The sequence below is a fragment of the Toxorhynchites rutilus genome, chromosome 2 (assembly GCF_029784135.1).
Source record: "Toxorhynchites rutilus septentrionalis strain SRP chromosome 2, ASM2978413v1, whole genome shotgun sequence".
In the NCBI taxonomy this organism is placed as follows: domain Eukaryota; kingdom Metazoa; phylum Arthropoda; class Insecta; order Diptera; family Culicidae; genus Toxorhynchites; species Toxorhynchites rutilus.
In genome coordinates, this window is record NC_073745.1 from 100,695,383 (window position 1) to 100,713,387 (window position 18,005).

An 18,005-nucleotide genomic window follows, 5' to 3' on the forward strand; every position below is an offset into this window, starting at 1 on the left:
TAAACATGAAAAAATATACACTGAGAAAAAAAATCAGTACTCTTTTATTCATTTACAAAAAAAAACTTTAATTTGCAATATACAAAATACATACAAAAAAATATATTTTTTAATTTTTTTTAATTTTTTCATATAAAATAGAAGTCAGTAGAAAATTTTTAAAAATGGGTCCAAGATGGTAAAACTATTTTTGACGAACTTGGAACATCGGATTTTAACGAATTTTCGAAACTTCGAATTTTTGTATGTTAACAATTATTTTTAGCCACAAATTATGATTCCTGATGTGATTTGAAACAAAAAAGCTCATTATAAATCTCCTTCTAAATGCAGCCATTCTCGAGATATTTTGAAACATATTTCTAATTTATTGTCTTTTTTATAGTAAATCTTCTCTTTTAATATGTTTGTCGTGTTATACCGCCATGTTCATGAAATTTTATGAATTTGCTTATAACTTCCAACAACTTTTCCAAAAACATCATCATGGTAAAAATATATGTTTAGTTATGTTGAAAATCATTTGAGCACATGTGGGTTAATATAAAACGTAGCGATATTAAAAAATGTGGATTTTTAAAAGAATACAACAGTTGTAAAAAATTTGAATTTTGTTCTCGTTATTGTTGATTGTATTTGTTTTTTATTGTTTTCATGGTCTCGGGACCAAGGGTGCCATAATTTTTTTTCTTGAAAGCTGACGATTTCTTACATAATATATCAAAAAATTAGAGACTTTTTTTTGGTTCTTGGGTTATGATTTTTCAAAGTTAACCAATGGTCCGAAATGTCATTTTTTCCCCATTGTTCGAAGAATTACTGTTTTCAAAACTTCATAACTTTTTGACTACTAGACCGATTTAGATAATCGCCATAACAAATTGGAACCAATGATCGAGTCTCATTTGGAAAAAACATAAACACTTGCGAAAACATTGGATTCAAGTCGCATAGATCTAGTCTAGTCGCAAAGGAATATTGAACGAAGACTGAAAACAACTTAAATTTGAAAAATAATAAATCATAAACGAAAAAAAACACATCACTGATTTCTTGATATATTATAGAAAAAGCCCCCATTTTAAAGAAAAAATGTAAAAAAATACAGCAGCCTCTCGACCTCGACCAAAGCCACATAAACAATGGAAAACAAATACAATCAATGATTACGAAAAGAAAATCCAAACCTCCTGCAAGTGAAATATTTTTTCAAAACAGACTAGCTAATTGGCTTTAATTTGATAAGTCGATCATTTGAATCGGTCTAGTAGTCCAAAAGAAAAGAAAAGAAACGGAAATACAAACATTTTTCGAAAAAAGGAGGAAAAACGGATTTCTTGGACCACCCTAAAATGGAAATGAGTACCCTAATGAAAAAAAATCTATATCGGTTTGGCATGAAATGGCTGTATATTTAAAAAAATGTATGTCTGCCTATAAATATGATACTTTTGTTTTTTTGTTTCATGGCTCAACACGGACATGGCCCAAGCGAGAATTGGGCAAATAAAGTAGAACACTAAGCGATAGTGCGCTAGGCGAAGCAATAGGAGTAGAAATTTTATTGCTGGCCAGATTAGCCAGATTATTCCCAGTTGAATCTTTTTCGTGGGAAGGATATTTTGAAAAGACCCAAGGCGAGAGGGTTGTGTGGGTCACCCGAGAGCATTAGCATTAGCATTGAGCAAGTTGCACAATATCGTAGGTGGTACGAATTCAGAACTGTTACTATTACTATTACTATTACTATTACTATTACTATTACTATTACTATTACTATTACTATTACTATTACTATTACTATTACTATTACTATTACTATTACTATTACTATTACTATTACTATTACTATTACTATTACTATTACTATTACTATTACTATTACTATTACTATTACTATTACTATTACTATTACTATTACTATTACTATTACTATTACTATTACTATTACTATTACTATTACTATTACTATTACTATTACTATTACTATTACTATTACTATTACTATTACTATTACTATTACTATTACTATTACTATTACTATTACTATTACTATCAAATTAAAGCCAAGGTCTTTTTTGGAAAAAGTACCATACCTGCTCCCGTTACTATTGATTGTATCCGTTTTTTATTGTTTTCATAGCGTCGGGACCAAAGGCGCTAAATTTTCTTATATTTTTTTCTGGAAAACAATTTCCGGTGATTTTTCGGTTTTCAAAAACCTAAATTTTAACGACTGCGAAACCAGTAAATGACGTCCGAGTGAGCTAATATTTTGCATAGGATATATTATCGTTCAAATCAACATTTCGTAGCAAGTTCCGAACGAAAATTCGAATTAATTATTTTTATTGGCACCCAAAACTATACTTTTCGTTTCGTACTCCGAAAAAAAAGTCCCAAATGCCGATTTTTGACAAACATTTTTTTTTCGAGATGACACTCGATCTCGACGTTTCATGCAATTTTAAGACATTAGACATCAAAATTATTTTTTCGAAAACCCCGATTTCCTTTACTCCTCACTTGGGTGATTTTTCGATTTTCAAACAACTAAAACTTTGACCGCTTTGCGCCACTCTCCCCTTAGTCCGATTGAGCTGAAATTCGACATCGGGTGTTTTTTCGATGTGGTGAACATTTTTATAGGGTAACTTTTTGAAATTTTAGCGTCGATTTTTCATTCATTGGCACCCTACTGCATGGTCAGGATTCCTGCTCAGTAAGTTAGTTCAATTTAGTAAAGCAACAGGATCGCATGCTAGCGCCCAATAATCAATCGACGCACAAGTTCTAAATCGGAAATAACCATCGCCAGCCGAACTCCTGACAGGGAAGGAGTTCAAGGTAAATATAAAAAAAGTGATTCCCAACCAGAGAGGAGGAGCCAGACTAGATACAGGCAAGCCTTTTTTCGTGCGGGGATGGGGACAAAACTTCACCAGTAGCATTAAAAAATCGTGTTCGGCACACAATTTGAAAAAAAAAATTTGTGCGGTAGATAGGGACCGCATAAAAATAGTTTCCATCGAGAAAATAACTCAAATTCACGCCGTTCACCGTTCGATTTTCTTTTGTTTCCCTACTTTGCGATTGGACAGTTTGCCTTTTCGGTTGCGTGTGGCTGTGTTGTGCTTTTAGTTGCATGTCTTTCATCATTTTTTGACGTAGAACTACGTCTTTCATTAACGGTGCCAAATCAGAAAACAGGTCACGTTTTTATAAAATAAAGTTAACGTTAATAACTATTTTTGCCGCGAACGGATTTTGGCGATTTACATACTAAACAAATCGGAAATTCCCTAAGATTTGTTTAATATGCTATACATTAGAATCCCTTTATTTGTAAATGGTTAAAATTCATGAAAACTTTAAGCGTTTCTATTTTCCCATGCATTTGTTCAGTCCATTTGTGTGCTTACCGAACAGAGCTGTTAATAACGAGCAACTTATCGACGAGCAACGGAGGGGAAATCGTAGGATATAAAGTCACCGTGAACAAAGGAAAAGAAGAAGAATGAAGGGGAATACTTGCCTAGAGTATAAACAGTGGATCTCGCTAAGGCAAACTTTCATTCGGCATCGGACTGTTGAACAATCCAGTTCACTTTGCTTTTGCTGCGCTTCGATCTAAGATTGGACCCCGCCAGTGGTAATTCAACTTGGATATCGTCGTGTGGTTTTTCCAGTTCGTTTTTCGCGTTATTCGTATCGTGTGTTTTTTTTCCGCGTCATAAATTGGACGCTTCGCACTGTGTGTGATGAGCAAAAAGAAGAGGAAGGCTGGCTCGAGCCCTGCAAAAAACGAACGCATTGCCAGGGGCAATAAAATTTCGAGGCAAGCGTCATCAGATGATGCACGCGATGTTGGTGCAGTGAAAAGCGCTCGCACTGAACCGAGCCTTCGCGATTGTGACACAGCATCAAACAACAGCGAAGTAGGCGATTTCGGCGCGTCGGTCGAAAATGTAAACGCCGTTACCCAGGCAGCAACCAGCTCCCCCCGCTGGTGGTGAAGGCGGTTTTCTTTTTCTTTAGTTAATAACTCAACTGCAAAAACGTTCCAATAAGTTTGCTATAGAGTCCGATAGATGAGGTTCTGATCTATCTTCCACATTGTCAAATACAGTACGGAATGTATTTGCAGCTAAGTTATGACTAAAAGAGAGGGTCGATGTAGAGAAATCGATCAAATCACTTACACCCCTTTCGTTCTAAGCCCCTCATTTGATACTTGCAAGTGTTGTCATTGTTGTTGTTTCCTCGCGGTGCTAAAGATATATTGATATAATCGACTGTAACCGAGTCTATGTCAATTTCGAAAAAGGGCCACCGGAATAGCGTTCGAGGTAAATTTTCAATGCATTGACATGAAATAAATTGCGACATACGATCAGCTAGTGTATTGTTCTGTGAAGGCAAGAATGAATCATCAGTCAATTATCGTCAACTGATTCTACAATGGAGAAAACATTTCAGAGATTGTTCTATTAAGCAGTCGTTTCTAAAATTTCACAACATCATAGAATAACATCCGAAGGTTTAAACAAACGACTTTTATAACATAACAGCGTAGTTCTACGTCAACAATGCGGTCGTATCTTGGACACAAACTCCTATATTTTTTTGTTAGAAGTAGTCCTACGTCAATCATCATGATTGGATTGAATCTTTTCTAGAATGTTTTTGAGATGTTACATCCGAAGTTCGGTACACGAAAACATTTATGATACGCTCCTTGTACATCTCTCTGCCCTTCTGGAAGCGAACCACTTTGATGCAAAGCCCACGAGATGCACTTTTGTTTGTTTTCAGATTGGTAGTTGTCTGACATATCACGAGTGAGTAATTCATTGCAACTATACGTTGTAAAATTTTACAATTGTTGATTATACAGTAATTATCGTTCATGCCGGACCGATATCTGAAAGAGGACAATGTTGCATCTAGTAATGCAAAAGTCACAGCATTGCTCTCTCGTATCTTAAAAATCCAAAAATCCCCCATCGGAGACCAAATGATAACAATTTCCGTTGCTAACGATATCATACCGATTCACCAGCTTATCGCAATACAACACAAATAGTACACGATTTGCTGCTTTGCCTCCATTCTTTCTTGCAGCCGCCCAGGGAGGGGTGCATAATTACGTGGATTGGAAATATTAATTATCATTAACCGTAATTGGCTTCCAATCTCGTGCTTGAGGGGATATCAGGTTCGATGGAATGGGAAGCTCTCGCCTAAGAAAACCCACGACGTTCGCGTATCGCTGTTTGTGACACCCTGCGGAAAGCTGCAAAAAGCTGCATTAGGATTCAACGAAAAACATGTGTAATTTGAATGGGCTGTTGAAACGCACCGCGCGGTTTCCTGGAAGCGGGAAGAGAAGCTGGGGAGGACTCTTGTTATTGCATTAGCTGCAATTTTTCTTCGAACTGCTGGCGCTCACGGTTAGTTGCATAGATTATAATCGCTGCAATTTGCTGCTATCTGTCGGGAAATTGAAGCTGTTTTTTTTTCTCGTCCTTCTGTTTCTCTTTCTCGCTGCATCACGTTCAGTAGGTGAAGGCTGAGAGTACTTAGCTGCGATTTTCCTGTAGGTGGAAAAAGCCATGGGAAATTGTGCATGTCATAAGCATGGCGACCGCTGCGCAGGACAAATTACTATTATCGTCATCAGATGGAATCTTTTGCTCCACTCTGCCTCAAGTGTACGTACCGTTCCTACTATCTACATACCTTGGTGCAATTGCCTTCGGTTTGTTGTTTCAGCTCGTTGTTTTTTTGTCTTCTTTTTGCTTCATCTCACCTGAACTAGGTGCGCACTCGTGTGTGGCCGAACCTGACAGACACACACACGCCAATCATTGCACTTGGGTTCGTACACCTCTGCCCGCGTTGAAGAGAGACATTGCGTAGCGGTTTGCTAAAAGTGAAAAAGCAACATTTATGAGTTTAACAAATATGATAAAAATGCGCACAGGTTGCTCGTGTATACATAATGATGTTATCGGCCGCAGGCACGCGATCTCCCGTCGTGAGCACAGCCAGTCAGCTGCCTGAGGACTGCGTTTGCGACTTTTGCAAATGAAATTTGTTAATGGAGAAGAGCTATTTGTGGGCATCAGCGACAAGTTGGCTCGGTGGGAATTGCAGCACGAATTGTAATTTCATACAAGATTTTGTGATATTCTTTGCATATCATTATTTTTGTTGGTTATCGGTTAGTCGGAAAATTCAACGAAAAAAATTTCGTTTACTCACTTTATTTTAAGATTACAAATCCTAGTTGCAGATTTGAAAACTTTCGATTTCACAATTTGCACTCTTAATTCGAGTTTGTAGATTTCAACTCTCACCAATTTATCCAATTTATCCCACTAAATCCAATTTATAATAATAACAATCATGTTCGTGAAATATTAGAAAATTCATACTGCTGCTGAACATTACGACAAAGGTTCCGACATCGCATAGAATTTTTTGTTTTGAGATATTTAAGGTGCTCCCGTGGCCGAGTGGTTAGCGTCTTACCTAACATGCCGGGGGTTCGGATTCGATTCCCGTTCTGGTCGGGGGAATTCTAGAGCTTGCCACTCAGAATGTATTCAAAGCGTGTAATTTGGTTGAGATAACCAAGTACTAATAAAAATGACACAAGTAATACTACGTTAGGACGGCGAAGTTCCTCTAGGAAGGTTAGTGCCATTTATGAAGAAGAAGGTTTTAATCAAGCAAACCATTTGTCATGACAATTGTCATACGAAAATGCGAAAACAGAATAGAAACTGAGAGAGGTTGGCGTCGACATCATGCCTCATACCGTATGTTTCTATTCTGTTTTCGCATTTACGCATGACAATTGTCATGACAAATGGTTTGCTTGGTTTTAATATTAGATTCAATTTTTTTGAAAGATTTTTCAACAGCGCAATCAAAATGTTGGTTCTTCTAACTAGTTTTCCAACAACTTTGTCAAACATAATATTTTAATCAGACAACTGGATTTTGAGTTACGATTTTTTAAAAGAAAGATCAACAAAACATGTTTCGGCGAGGGTCGCGTTAAAATTTACCGTTTTTTCGGGAAAAATGCTGTTTTTGACGTGGAATTGCTCAATACAAAGAAGAAGAAAAACGTCCACGATACATATTCAGCACAACACGTGAATCAACAACAAGGACACAATTTTTTATATAATAAACATATCGCCAACTTGTATGATGTTTCACGAGGGCAAGAATGAATCATATATCAAACATATTCAGCTGCTTCCACAAAACCACGTGAACCGATGGTCATTTTGAGTGCTAAAACAACATTTTACTAAAGAGTTGATATTGAAAGGGCGATGCATTCTAAAATAAAATCGGAAATGATTTCAATGAATTGATTCAATAAAATATTTTCGTAGTCCTACGTCAATAATGCGTCCGCGTCCTTGACACAACACATTCAATATTTTTTGGACTAGATGTGTGATAGATCATAGATTTAATTATTCGTAATTCTAATTATTAGACCCATTTTTATACATTATTAAACAAGTTGTTTAAAGCGCCGCCATCTTTCGACATTGTTTTAAAAATTTTGTCAGATTATGAGAATCCAACGAAACTGCATTTTAATTATTTAAAAAGACGTCGTATAAAAAATGTGTGTGCATTCGAATACAATTTGATGTTTAAAAAAAATGACATTATTTTCGCATGACATAAACACTTGATGAAACTGTATGTAATGTTAGTGTAAACTTTTTGTATTCAAGTTCCCCTCAGATTTATTTGACGTTTGACATGTCAGCCCAGATAGCAAGTAGAATTTGATAACTACGGAACGAGTACTGTCCTCGTAAAATAAAAAAAAACTTTTTTTTTTTATTAACACAATTTCCAAGATGCTGTCAACAAATCGTGTTTGAATAATGAAACGGAAGAGGTTTATGATAAAAAAAATATCGAACTTTCTATTAGTTCAGCAAAAATATTCAAATTAATTGCAATTTCTTAAAAAAAACTAGTCAAACAAACCTCCTATTTATCCCTTTTCTAAAGATACGTATATTTTATTTGGCTTTGCATAATTTATGAAAATTTTTGCCTAAAATAGATATTTGGGATGCTCATTTTTTTCCAGAAAATTCTAAAAACCTTCGTTTGTTGTAAAAATCGAAAATTGGAAAATTGATTTTGTTCTAAAACGATTATTCGACGGTGATGTTTTCGTGATGATGATGATGGCTTGAATCATACTCGATCAGTTATACGCCTGTAGCCTTGAGAAAGATAAAAAAAAACTAAACCAATCTTGAAAAGGTCATATGGGCGCCCCCGCCGTCACCGACTAGTTGAGAAAGAGTAAGAGTAAGAGTAAGAGTAAGAGTAAGAGTAAGAGTAAGAGTAAGAGTAAGAGTAAGAGTAAGAGTAAGAGTAAGAGTAAGAGTAAGAGTAAGAGTAAGAGTAAGAGTAAGAGTAAGAGTAAGAGTAAGAGTAAGAGTAAGAGTAAGAGTAAGAGTAAGAGTAAGAGTAAGAGTAAGAGTAAGAGTAAGAGTAAGAGTAAGAGTAAGAGTAAGAGTAAGAGTAAGAGTAAGAGTAAGAGTAAGAGTAAGAGTAAGAGTAAGAGTAAGAGTAAGAGTAAGAGTAAGAGTAAGAGTAAGAGTAAGAGTAAGAGTAAGAGTAAGAGTAAGAGTAAGAGTAAGAGTAAGAGTAAGAGTAAGAGTAAGAGTAAGAGTAAGAGTAAGAGTAAGAGTAAGAGTAAGAGTAAGAGTAAGAGTAAGAGTAAGAGTAAGAGTAAGAGTAAGAGTAAGAGTAAGAGTAAGAGTAAGAGTAAGAGTAAGAGTAAGAGTAAGAGTAAGAGTAAGAGTAAGAGTAAGAGTAAGAGTAAGAGTAAGAGTAAGAGTAAGAGTAAGAGTAAGAGTAAGAGTAAGAGTAAGAGTAAGAGTAAGAGTAAGAGTAAGAGTAAGAGAAAGAGTAAGAGAAAGAGTAAGAGAAAGAGTAAAGAATAAAGAGTAAAGAGAGGGAGAGAGAGAAAGAGAAAGAGAAAGAAAAAGAGGGTGCTCTGGGACCCAAGCGAGAGAATATAGAACATGAGTTCTCGTGTCATTCGATTCTCTTATATCTGAAAAATGACATCTTTGTGCAGAATTCAGCGTAAACGGGTCTCAGAAATGTTCAAATTTTATGATCGACGAGGTACTGAAAGTTCTTTATATTCTCGCCGAGATCAGAGATATTTTGCGATATGTACACTCAAATTTACGCACCGAATTTATGATGGAAGTTCCTTTTGCATTGTAGAGAGTATTTACGAGAAGATATAATATTGAACTTGCAAAAAAATGAATTTTATTTTCGTAATTATTGATTGTAGTCGTTTTTTATTGTTTTCATTGCTTTGGACTAGAGGACGTTATTTTTTTTATATTTTTTCTTGAAAGCTGATTTTTTACATAATATGTCTCGATATCAGAGATGCTTTTTTTCGTTTTTAGATACAATTTTCCAAAGTTAACCGGTTATCCAAGAATTCTTGTTTCCCCTTTTATCCAAAAATGACTTTTTGCAAAAAATCATAACATTTGAACTACTGAACCGATTTAGATGATCGACATATTAAATTGAAGCCAATAAGCTAACCTTCTTTGAAAATCACACTATCACACTGAATATCACACGTGTGGGAAGACTGGATTCTAGTCGCATATGTCTAGTCTAGTCACATAAGAATATTGAACAAAGGTCTAAAACATGTTGAATTTGCAAAATAAGGACTCAAAAACCAAAAATAACACCTCTCTGATTTTCGGATATACTATGAAAAAAAAACTCAGCTTTCCAGAAATAAGATAGCGCCCTCTATCTTCAACCGAGAAAACTATGAAAAGCTAACTTATTCAATAATTACATAAACGAAACTCCATTTTTTTTCGCAAAAGTAATATTTTTTTCAAAGAAAACTGACTCATAAGCTTCATTTTGATATGTCGATCATCTGAATCGATCCAGTAGTTAAAAAATTATGAATTTTTGTAGTGGCAAAAAGGGGGGAAATTTTGTTTTATCGAACCATCGGTTAACTTAGAAAATCATCACTCAAAAACGAGAAAAAATATTCTCTGATATCGAAATATGTTATGTAAAAATTCCTCAGTTTTCAAAAAAAAAAATATTTAAAATATATGGCGCCCTTTAGTCCAAAGCCATGAAAACAATTAAAAACGAATACAATCAATAATAACGAAAATAAAATCATTTTTTTAGCAAGTTCAATATTTTTTAATAAAAGTGGTAGCTCATTGTCTTCAGTTTGATATGTCGTTCATCTGAATCGGTACAGTGGTTCCAAAGGCATGAAATTTTGAAAAAAATCATTTTTTTTTGAAAAAGTGGAAAAATTGATTTTTCGGACCACCCTAAATTGAAAATGGACACCCTAATAAAAAATATAAAAATATATGGATCTAATAAGTTGCGATAAAGAACTATTAGACCCGGCTGCATACAAATGAAACTCACACTTCAGTATAACTCGAGAACTAATCAACCAAATGGATCCAAATTTGGGATGTAACGGTTTTTGGGTACGAGAAATGTGTTTATGATGGTATGACATCCCTCCCTCCTCTGGAATGGAGAGGGGGTACAAAAAAAATATTACACATATATCAACCAAACATGACGATTGAAAATTTTCGGAAAACTCTGAAGAAAAATGGGAAAATTCGGCATGGCATGGTTTAATTAATAGGGGCTTCAGATTCTAGTATAGTCAGCTTGTTTACCAGTCTAAACTCTATCAAGAACATATGAGGAATGATCGTACGAATAGTAGATGCAGCTTACAAACAGTACGAGTGATTTGGAGAGCTTAAACGAGCAGTATCCTTTGCATAGAACGAGATACACACTACACCATGGCGCAGCTTGGTCCAAACCATCCCGAATGGGTTATTTGAACTGATTGAGAACTAAGGATAACCAACGAATTAGAAACTTATTGTAATTTATGTGAAATTGACGTTAATTTTGTGAAGAAGTGAGAGTTTTTCCATCTGGTTCTATAGATATGAAACACTGGAATTTAGTTGTAACTAAAATTACAACAACTCAAAGTAACAGGAAAGCGACTGTTCGCGAATTCGACAGTTGAATGCATTTGAGTCACACACAGCAAAGAACGAAAAAAAGGAAACACTCTTGATAAACCCACCACCACCACATGAGAGCTGCAGGGAGTTCAAAAGGCTACACGCGGCTTCATAAATTTGCAGCTGCAACTATTCGTGCGCGGTTCTGTGACTGCCGGCAAAACTCTGTTTCACAGGTAAGCAAAGCCAAAACGAACTAAGAGGAGCAAAAAAAATACAGAGACAGGCATGAATGCGGTGAAATCCATACACTTTGTGTTTGTCCTCCACATTCAAAACGTCATTGCATGTAGATTACTGTTTGTGCAGCACACGTGTGCCGCTATGTGTGCAAATTGATTTATACCCATGCTGAGCCCCTTTACGTTGACCCTGGTGGACCTTGTCTTACCGGCGGTCTGCTCGGACAAAGGAAACCGTTGCTGCAAGAACTAGTTTCTTTTCGTTTCGTGTTTTTTTTTTGTTTTGCTCGATATGGTCGTGGCTGACGGGGGTTTCGTGCCGTTTGAAATCAGCTGTTTTGTGGACGATGACTCACAGAATTAGTTGCTGGTGGAGAGCTATAGCCTTCGAAAAAGAAATCCACGGACGGCGATATGTTAACTACTACCTTGTCTAAGTTTCTCAATTATAGGCTCCCAGGAGCCATCGGTGGATTAGGGTCATAGCCTATGATGAGATTGCAAGATGGATTAAGTTCATATCAGATGCTACCTACAAGCGATGATAATTAAAGTGCTTTCCCAGTTACTATGCCTAATGACCTTCATCAGTCAGTTTCTGTTTTTTTTGCCGTGGTCCAAACTAACTAGCATTCATAATTATTCCCTGCAACGGTAGTAATGTGGGGACTCGCGTGCCACGAGATGGTTCATAGAGAAGTAATTTCCTGTTTCAATCCCACTAATGACGTCCCTTTGGAGAAAATCCCACTAATTTAGTTGCCGGTACTTTCGCCGTAGCATAGCAAATCATAGTATCTTCATAAATCAGCTCCTCCCCATCATTGAAGTAGTTTATCATAGCAGCTCAATTAACAGGAAGGGGACGAGTGGCATTTATTCGATTTGCAGTGTCACTTGTTAAATATTCTTTGATTATCACTGTAACACATCATCCGCTCGCCTCGTAAATCTATGGGCCTGATCACGAGCGTCACTTCACAGTGAAAACAAAATGAAGTGCATATAACCTTGCATACAAATCATTCCATTTTCACCGTAAAGTGATATCCGTGATCAGGCGAAATATACTTCACACGAATAGTGGAGTTCACAAGGTCTGCCCGTTAGGGCGCATGAAAACATACGTCAGATTGACAGCGAAACCATCTGTTCATTTTTCTTGTAAATATCATAGCACTTTCAGTTTCTTGTTTGGCAAACTAAGAATCTGTTACATTTACATTCAAATGAAACAATGAATTTGAAGCGGTTAGTTATTAATAGGGATACCATCTGGTCGGAGTTGAAAATCAGGACACCTGTCACAGCTACGATTATGACCAAACTATTATCATTCTTTTGAGATACAAACAAATAAAAACACGTTGTATGTGATTTACACTTCAAGAGACCAAAACACTTAAACCTATTTGTTTAACGTGTTTCTCGGACGATCCATGCGATGGAAATACTCCGAAGGTGATGGCTTCTATTCTGTGCGAGAACAGGAGATTTTTGGTGCTTCTGCTAATTGACCAATCAGAACGCGGGATTTTCGTGCGGATAATGTTTGACATTTTTCAATTGTTCGAAGGTTAGTTTCATGAAATGTATAATTTTCTTCATTGTATTAAATTATTAGGAAATGCCTAAATCGATTGATGCCAATAGCTCGAAAACCGATAGACGTAATTCTACGTCAAAAAGTTTTCACTCAAAAATAAAATACAACAAAAAAAAAAAGAATTATCAGGGTTTGACAATTGAGACTTAAAAAGATGAAAAAGATTTGTTTAATTCTTTCTTTTTCTTCAGCCAGCGACATTTTCGATTGTGAGTATTCTTTACTTACATTAGAACATCGATTCTTCAATTTAGTTCTTAGCCGTTTTTTTAGTTTGAAAGCATACAACGCTTTCACTTGAAGTTTGAAACTGCTCCAATTCATTATCATTCGATTGGGCTATATGTGAGTCTCAGTTTTACATGAAAAAGGACGATCGTTGCTTTCAATTGAAGGTGTCATTCGATTTCTTTTCTCCAAACTGGATTTTCCCGGACTGTCTTTCCAAAAAAAGTAGAATCAACCCTTTATAAGGCCTTGGAAACTAGGCAAGAAGTCCACTCTACCTTCAGAGAATAAAGTCCTTACATGAAACTAAACATAACAAAAATTTACCTTTGATAAAAAATAAACTATTAAAACATTTGAAAAAAAAATGTGGCAATATCGCTGCCCGTTAATCCCAAAAACACTGTTTTCCGCTGCCTTGTAATCTCACTTTATTGCTTCTTTGATTATGCTTCTTTCGACGCAAAAAAATGGGAAAATGGAATCTATAGAAGTCTTTGGTTAAGCAAAATATTGAAATAATATTTCAAGTGTGGCGAAAAAAAACTGATTACGCCTGCTACTGTACATCCTTCCCCATCGTCATTTTCATTACTTTCATTAGTACGGTTCGAACTCAAACGAAATTTTTATTCAGATATCTTAGACATTTTCGTTCACAAAATTTAAATTCTTATGAAAAATTATGACAAATGCTAGAATATGAAAAATGAATCAGGACGCCCCGAAAGCATCTCAAAATCAGGACATGTCCTACTAAATCAGCACAGATGGAGTGCCTAGTTATGAATGTGTTTAGCTATTGAATTACAATAACAGGGGATAAACAAAAAGCATCGAGTTGAACCAATTTTTATTACTTAGTTTTTAGTAAATTTCACTGACTTTGTGTGTCATTTTGTCCAAAATCTACATAACTAGTCTGAACAGCTTACTTATGTTTCTTGGTGCATTATAATGGTCTGAAACAGTAAATTTTATTACGACGATCTATTGTAATAAATAATGTTGACTCTTATATTCCGAGCAATAAAGTCTACCGATCATCGCAAAACAGCATCCGCACCCGCCAGTTATGAGCGTCAATCAATGAACGAAAACAATCGAATCGGAAACAAGCCGTCAAAATGTTTTCCAAACAAAACGACACGATCCCTCAAAACATCGAGAGCGACATAATAACAGATAGCAGATCTGCACACGAACATCGGCTATGATGTGGTTGGTGGTGGGTGACGAAGAGGCAGAGGGAGTAAATGATCGTCACGCCGTCTCGGAGCTGCTCGGCGAATATCGGAAGCGTTTGTGGGTCATCAATAACTAGCGCTGTTGATTGGAAGACGACAGACCGCTGATCGGCTGCTGTATGTGTCACGTCACATCTCAGGAAATCTATAATCATCTCATCGTCAGCCGGTGGTCGTCATGATGATATCTTGTCGCGGTTTATCGTGGAGTGTGTGGATGAATCACGGCTCTTGGGTCGGGGGTTTATTTCGTTGGAAATCAATCCATTACCTGTTCTGATCCGGTCCGTACTCTTCACTTGTGCAGCTTCATTATTCGCAGAAAAAGGATTTGAATCTGAGCATCTGAAAAACCTATTTTTTTGCGATTCGTAACTACAAAGCTAAAAGAAACAGCGTGTATGCATTAACCCTTACAGACCCATAAGATGTCCAAGACTAAATATGCCAATACAACACAATATTTGAGCTATTGTGGATGTAAAGTAAAAGAAGTATTTTTCCTTATGGACCGTAAAAGTAAATAAACGAAGAGTTAGGTTTATTATATCGGTATTTTATTTATTGCTTTGTAATACAAAAAACATAATAAAAATTATCAGAAAGTAAAATAAACAGTTAAGGTATTCTACGAAACAATTTCGTTTACTTGTGAAGCACGAGTGGACATTACACAGGCCGGACCATGTTTGGCAGTTCCTTTTTATATTCGTTCAGAAACACATTTTCTGTGTTGGACATACGTTTTATTTTGACATTCAGTAAAAAAAATCGATTCAATAAGAGTGGAACAATCGATAGCGATTTTTGTAGAAGGGAAAAATATTTCCCTTGAGCGTGAAAGGGTATTACAGCGGTATTTTTTCGTGAAAAATGAACCATTTTTTAAATTAAAACAACATTTTATGTTTCGGATAAATGTCCTGTGTAATAGAGTATCTTCTTCTTCTTGAATGGCACTAACGTTCCCAGTGGAACTTTTACCTTCTCAACGCAAGTATTACTTGTGTCATTATGGTTGGTACTTAGTTGAGATTTCTATGCCGAATAACACGCCTTGAATGTATTCTGGAGTGGCAAGCTCTAGAATACGCGTGACCACAGTGCAAGTCGGAAAAAATTTCTTTGACGAAAAATTCCCCGAACAGAACGGGAATCGAACCCGAACCCCCAGCATGATAATGTAGGACGCTAACCACTCGGCCACGGGAGAACTATTCAATAGAGTAGCATGTTTTCTAAAAAAAAGGAAAGAAAAATGTTGTTCGAAACTTGTGTCTAACAATTATTCTCTCAGACTGAATGTCAGCTTGAATTGTACCCAAAAAAAATCACAAACGGTGCCAAGTATGAATAGAACCAAGACCGGCTGGATTGTAAAACTGCTCCACACAACCACAGTATACAACCATTGATGTTGGTAGTGATCCCCGATAATCGTTCGATTAATCGATTAATCGAATACTTCCTACAGAAATCGACTATTAATCGAACGAATACTGCACAACCAAAAATCGAAGCGAACGAATAATTTACGCCGATTAATCGATCCAAACCCAGAGCGAAAAAACCGTACGGCCGCTGCAGTTTTATCCTGAAAATCAATCATTATCTTTGACGCTCTCCTAAACTCCTAAAAGAAGCTCAATGCCGTCGATGCGAGATGAACTTAGTTTACGAGTTTAGGGGAGCGTAAAAGATAAAAATTGATTTTCAGGCAGAATGAACACTTTTTTTGATTCCAGATGGCTTTCTAACAAATGAGAAATAACTAAATAAAAATAAAATAAATAACTAAATATTTCTCTCAGTGTGACGATTGATCGATTCATCGATTATTTGGATCGGTTAATCGTATCGAATAACAAACTGCTGAAAAGTATTCGATTAGTGGATGAACGATTAATTTAAAAAATCGAGTGATCTCCGATGTTGGAATTGAATTTTATAAGTTATACATGGGAACTATTTTCTGAGAGTAAAACGGAGAGCGTAAACATCGTGAAACCTTTGATGTGTGCTCATTTGCAAAGTGTCCTATCTAGCTCTCTTATATTGCTTTGCCATGTGTATTATACACAAACTCGCCTCTCGCTTGAGTAAATTCTGTACCAGTATGAGTGTATGAGTATGAGTGTATCAGTATGAGTGCAACTTTTTTTGTTTCCAAACTTGAAAAAAATCACTCGCCGGGCAGAAATTTGAGTCGAATGAGAAGGTCATCGTCGCCACGGAGGCCTACTTTGCAGACCTCGATAAAACGATGGATTGATGAATTAAAAAAGTTGGAGCATCGCTGGGTCAAGTGAATCGAACTAGAAGAAGACTATGTTGAGAAATAAATCATCACTTTTCCAAAATTTTTGTTTTTTTTTTTGTAGGCTAAGCACTTATCGACTGCCCTCGTGAAAAGCGTACGCCACACACACGAAACCAAAAAACCGTCTCTTTCCTCCCGATTCGCTAGCTCTGACAATACAACGTATTTGTCGAACCGAACCGTGTCGTGTCGTGTCGGATAATATGAAAGTGAAGACGCGTCTACATTACGCCAATCGGCCTTGGCCGCCCGGTAAAGCCGACTAAATGTGGACATACCGCCCGGGCTTGCCAACGTGCCGAAAACCGACTAGAATCAAACCGAACCGAACCAAAACAAAACGAAGTAAATTAGGGTTAACGACCAGGGTTGCCAATAATATTTTTGAAAAAACTGGAAGATTGCTCTTAAAAAAAACTGGAAGAAAACTCGATCCTGTAAAACCTTTATTTTAAGAAGACCGGCTATGATTTATCTAAATTGATTTTTTTTACTCATTTCAATGCTTGAGAAATAGATTTTTTTTTATGATTCGTATAATGTTTATATGTGCACCCGTGGCCGAGTGGTTAGCGTCTCACATTATCATGCCGGATATTCGGGTGCGAATCCCGTTCTGGCCGGGGGATTTCTCGTCAGAGAAATTTCCGTCGACTTGCACTGTGGTCAAGTGTCCACAATATTTATCATTCAAGAGCTTGCCCCTCGGAATACATTCAAGGCGTGTTATTTGGCTTAAGAAATCTCAACTAAGTATTAAAAAATGACGCTAGTTAATGCATACGTTGAGACGACAAAAGTTCCACAGGGAACGGTTAAGCCATTCAAAAAGATAGTGTTTATATGTAGTTCATAAAACTGCAACTGTAATTACTGTGAAACAATATTTGAGGGATGGTTTTATTTGGGCAAAACTTGGAGAGTTTCGTATTTATCGCTTCATAAAATCCATAAAATCGCTTATCGCTTCATAAAATCCATAAAATCGTTGATAGAAAAGCGTAGCGTATAGTTCGATACCTCAAAAAGGCACGGATCAGCATGAGATACGTGGTAAAATACCAAAAAAATACCATAAACAACTTCTCATAATGTTATGTCAATACTCAAATAACCACAGACAACGTTGCTCAAGTATTACTTTGGTATTGAAATTATCAAATTTTGGTATTGAAAAGCTATCTTTCTCATTTTTTTTGTATTATTCATTGCTAATTTACATCTCATATTAGGGTTGTACAAACCTAATTTCGGTATCAAGATCAATATGAG

General features: G+C 36.2%; 1 protein-coding gene across 9 annotated transcripts in view; it reads left to right on the plus strand.

Annotated features, from left to right (window-relative positions):
* LOC129764251 (dnaJ homolog subfamily B member 6) overlaps positions 1-18,005 on the plus strand; it is a 299,378-nt gene that overhangs the window by 252,497 nt on the left and 28,876 nt on the right. The gene's annotated exons all lie outside the window — the stretch shown is intronic.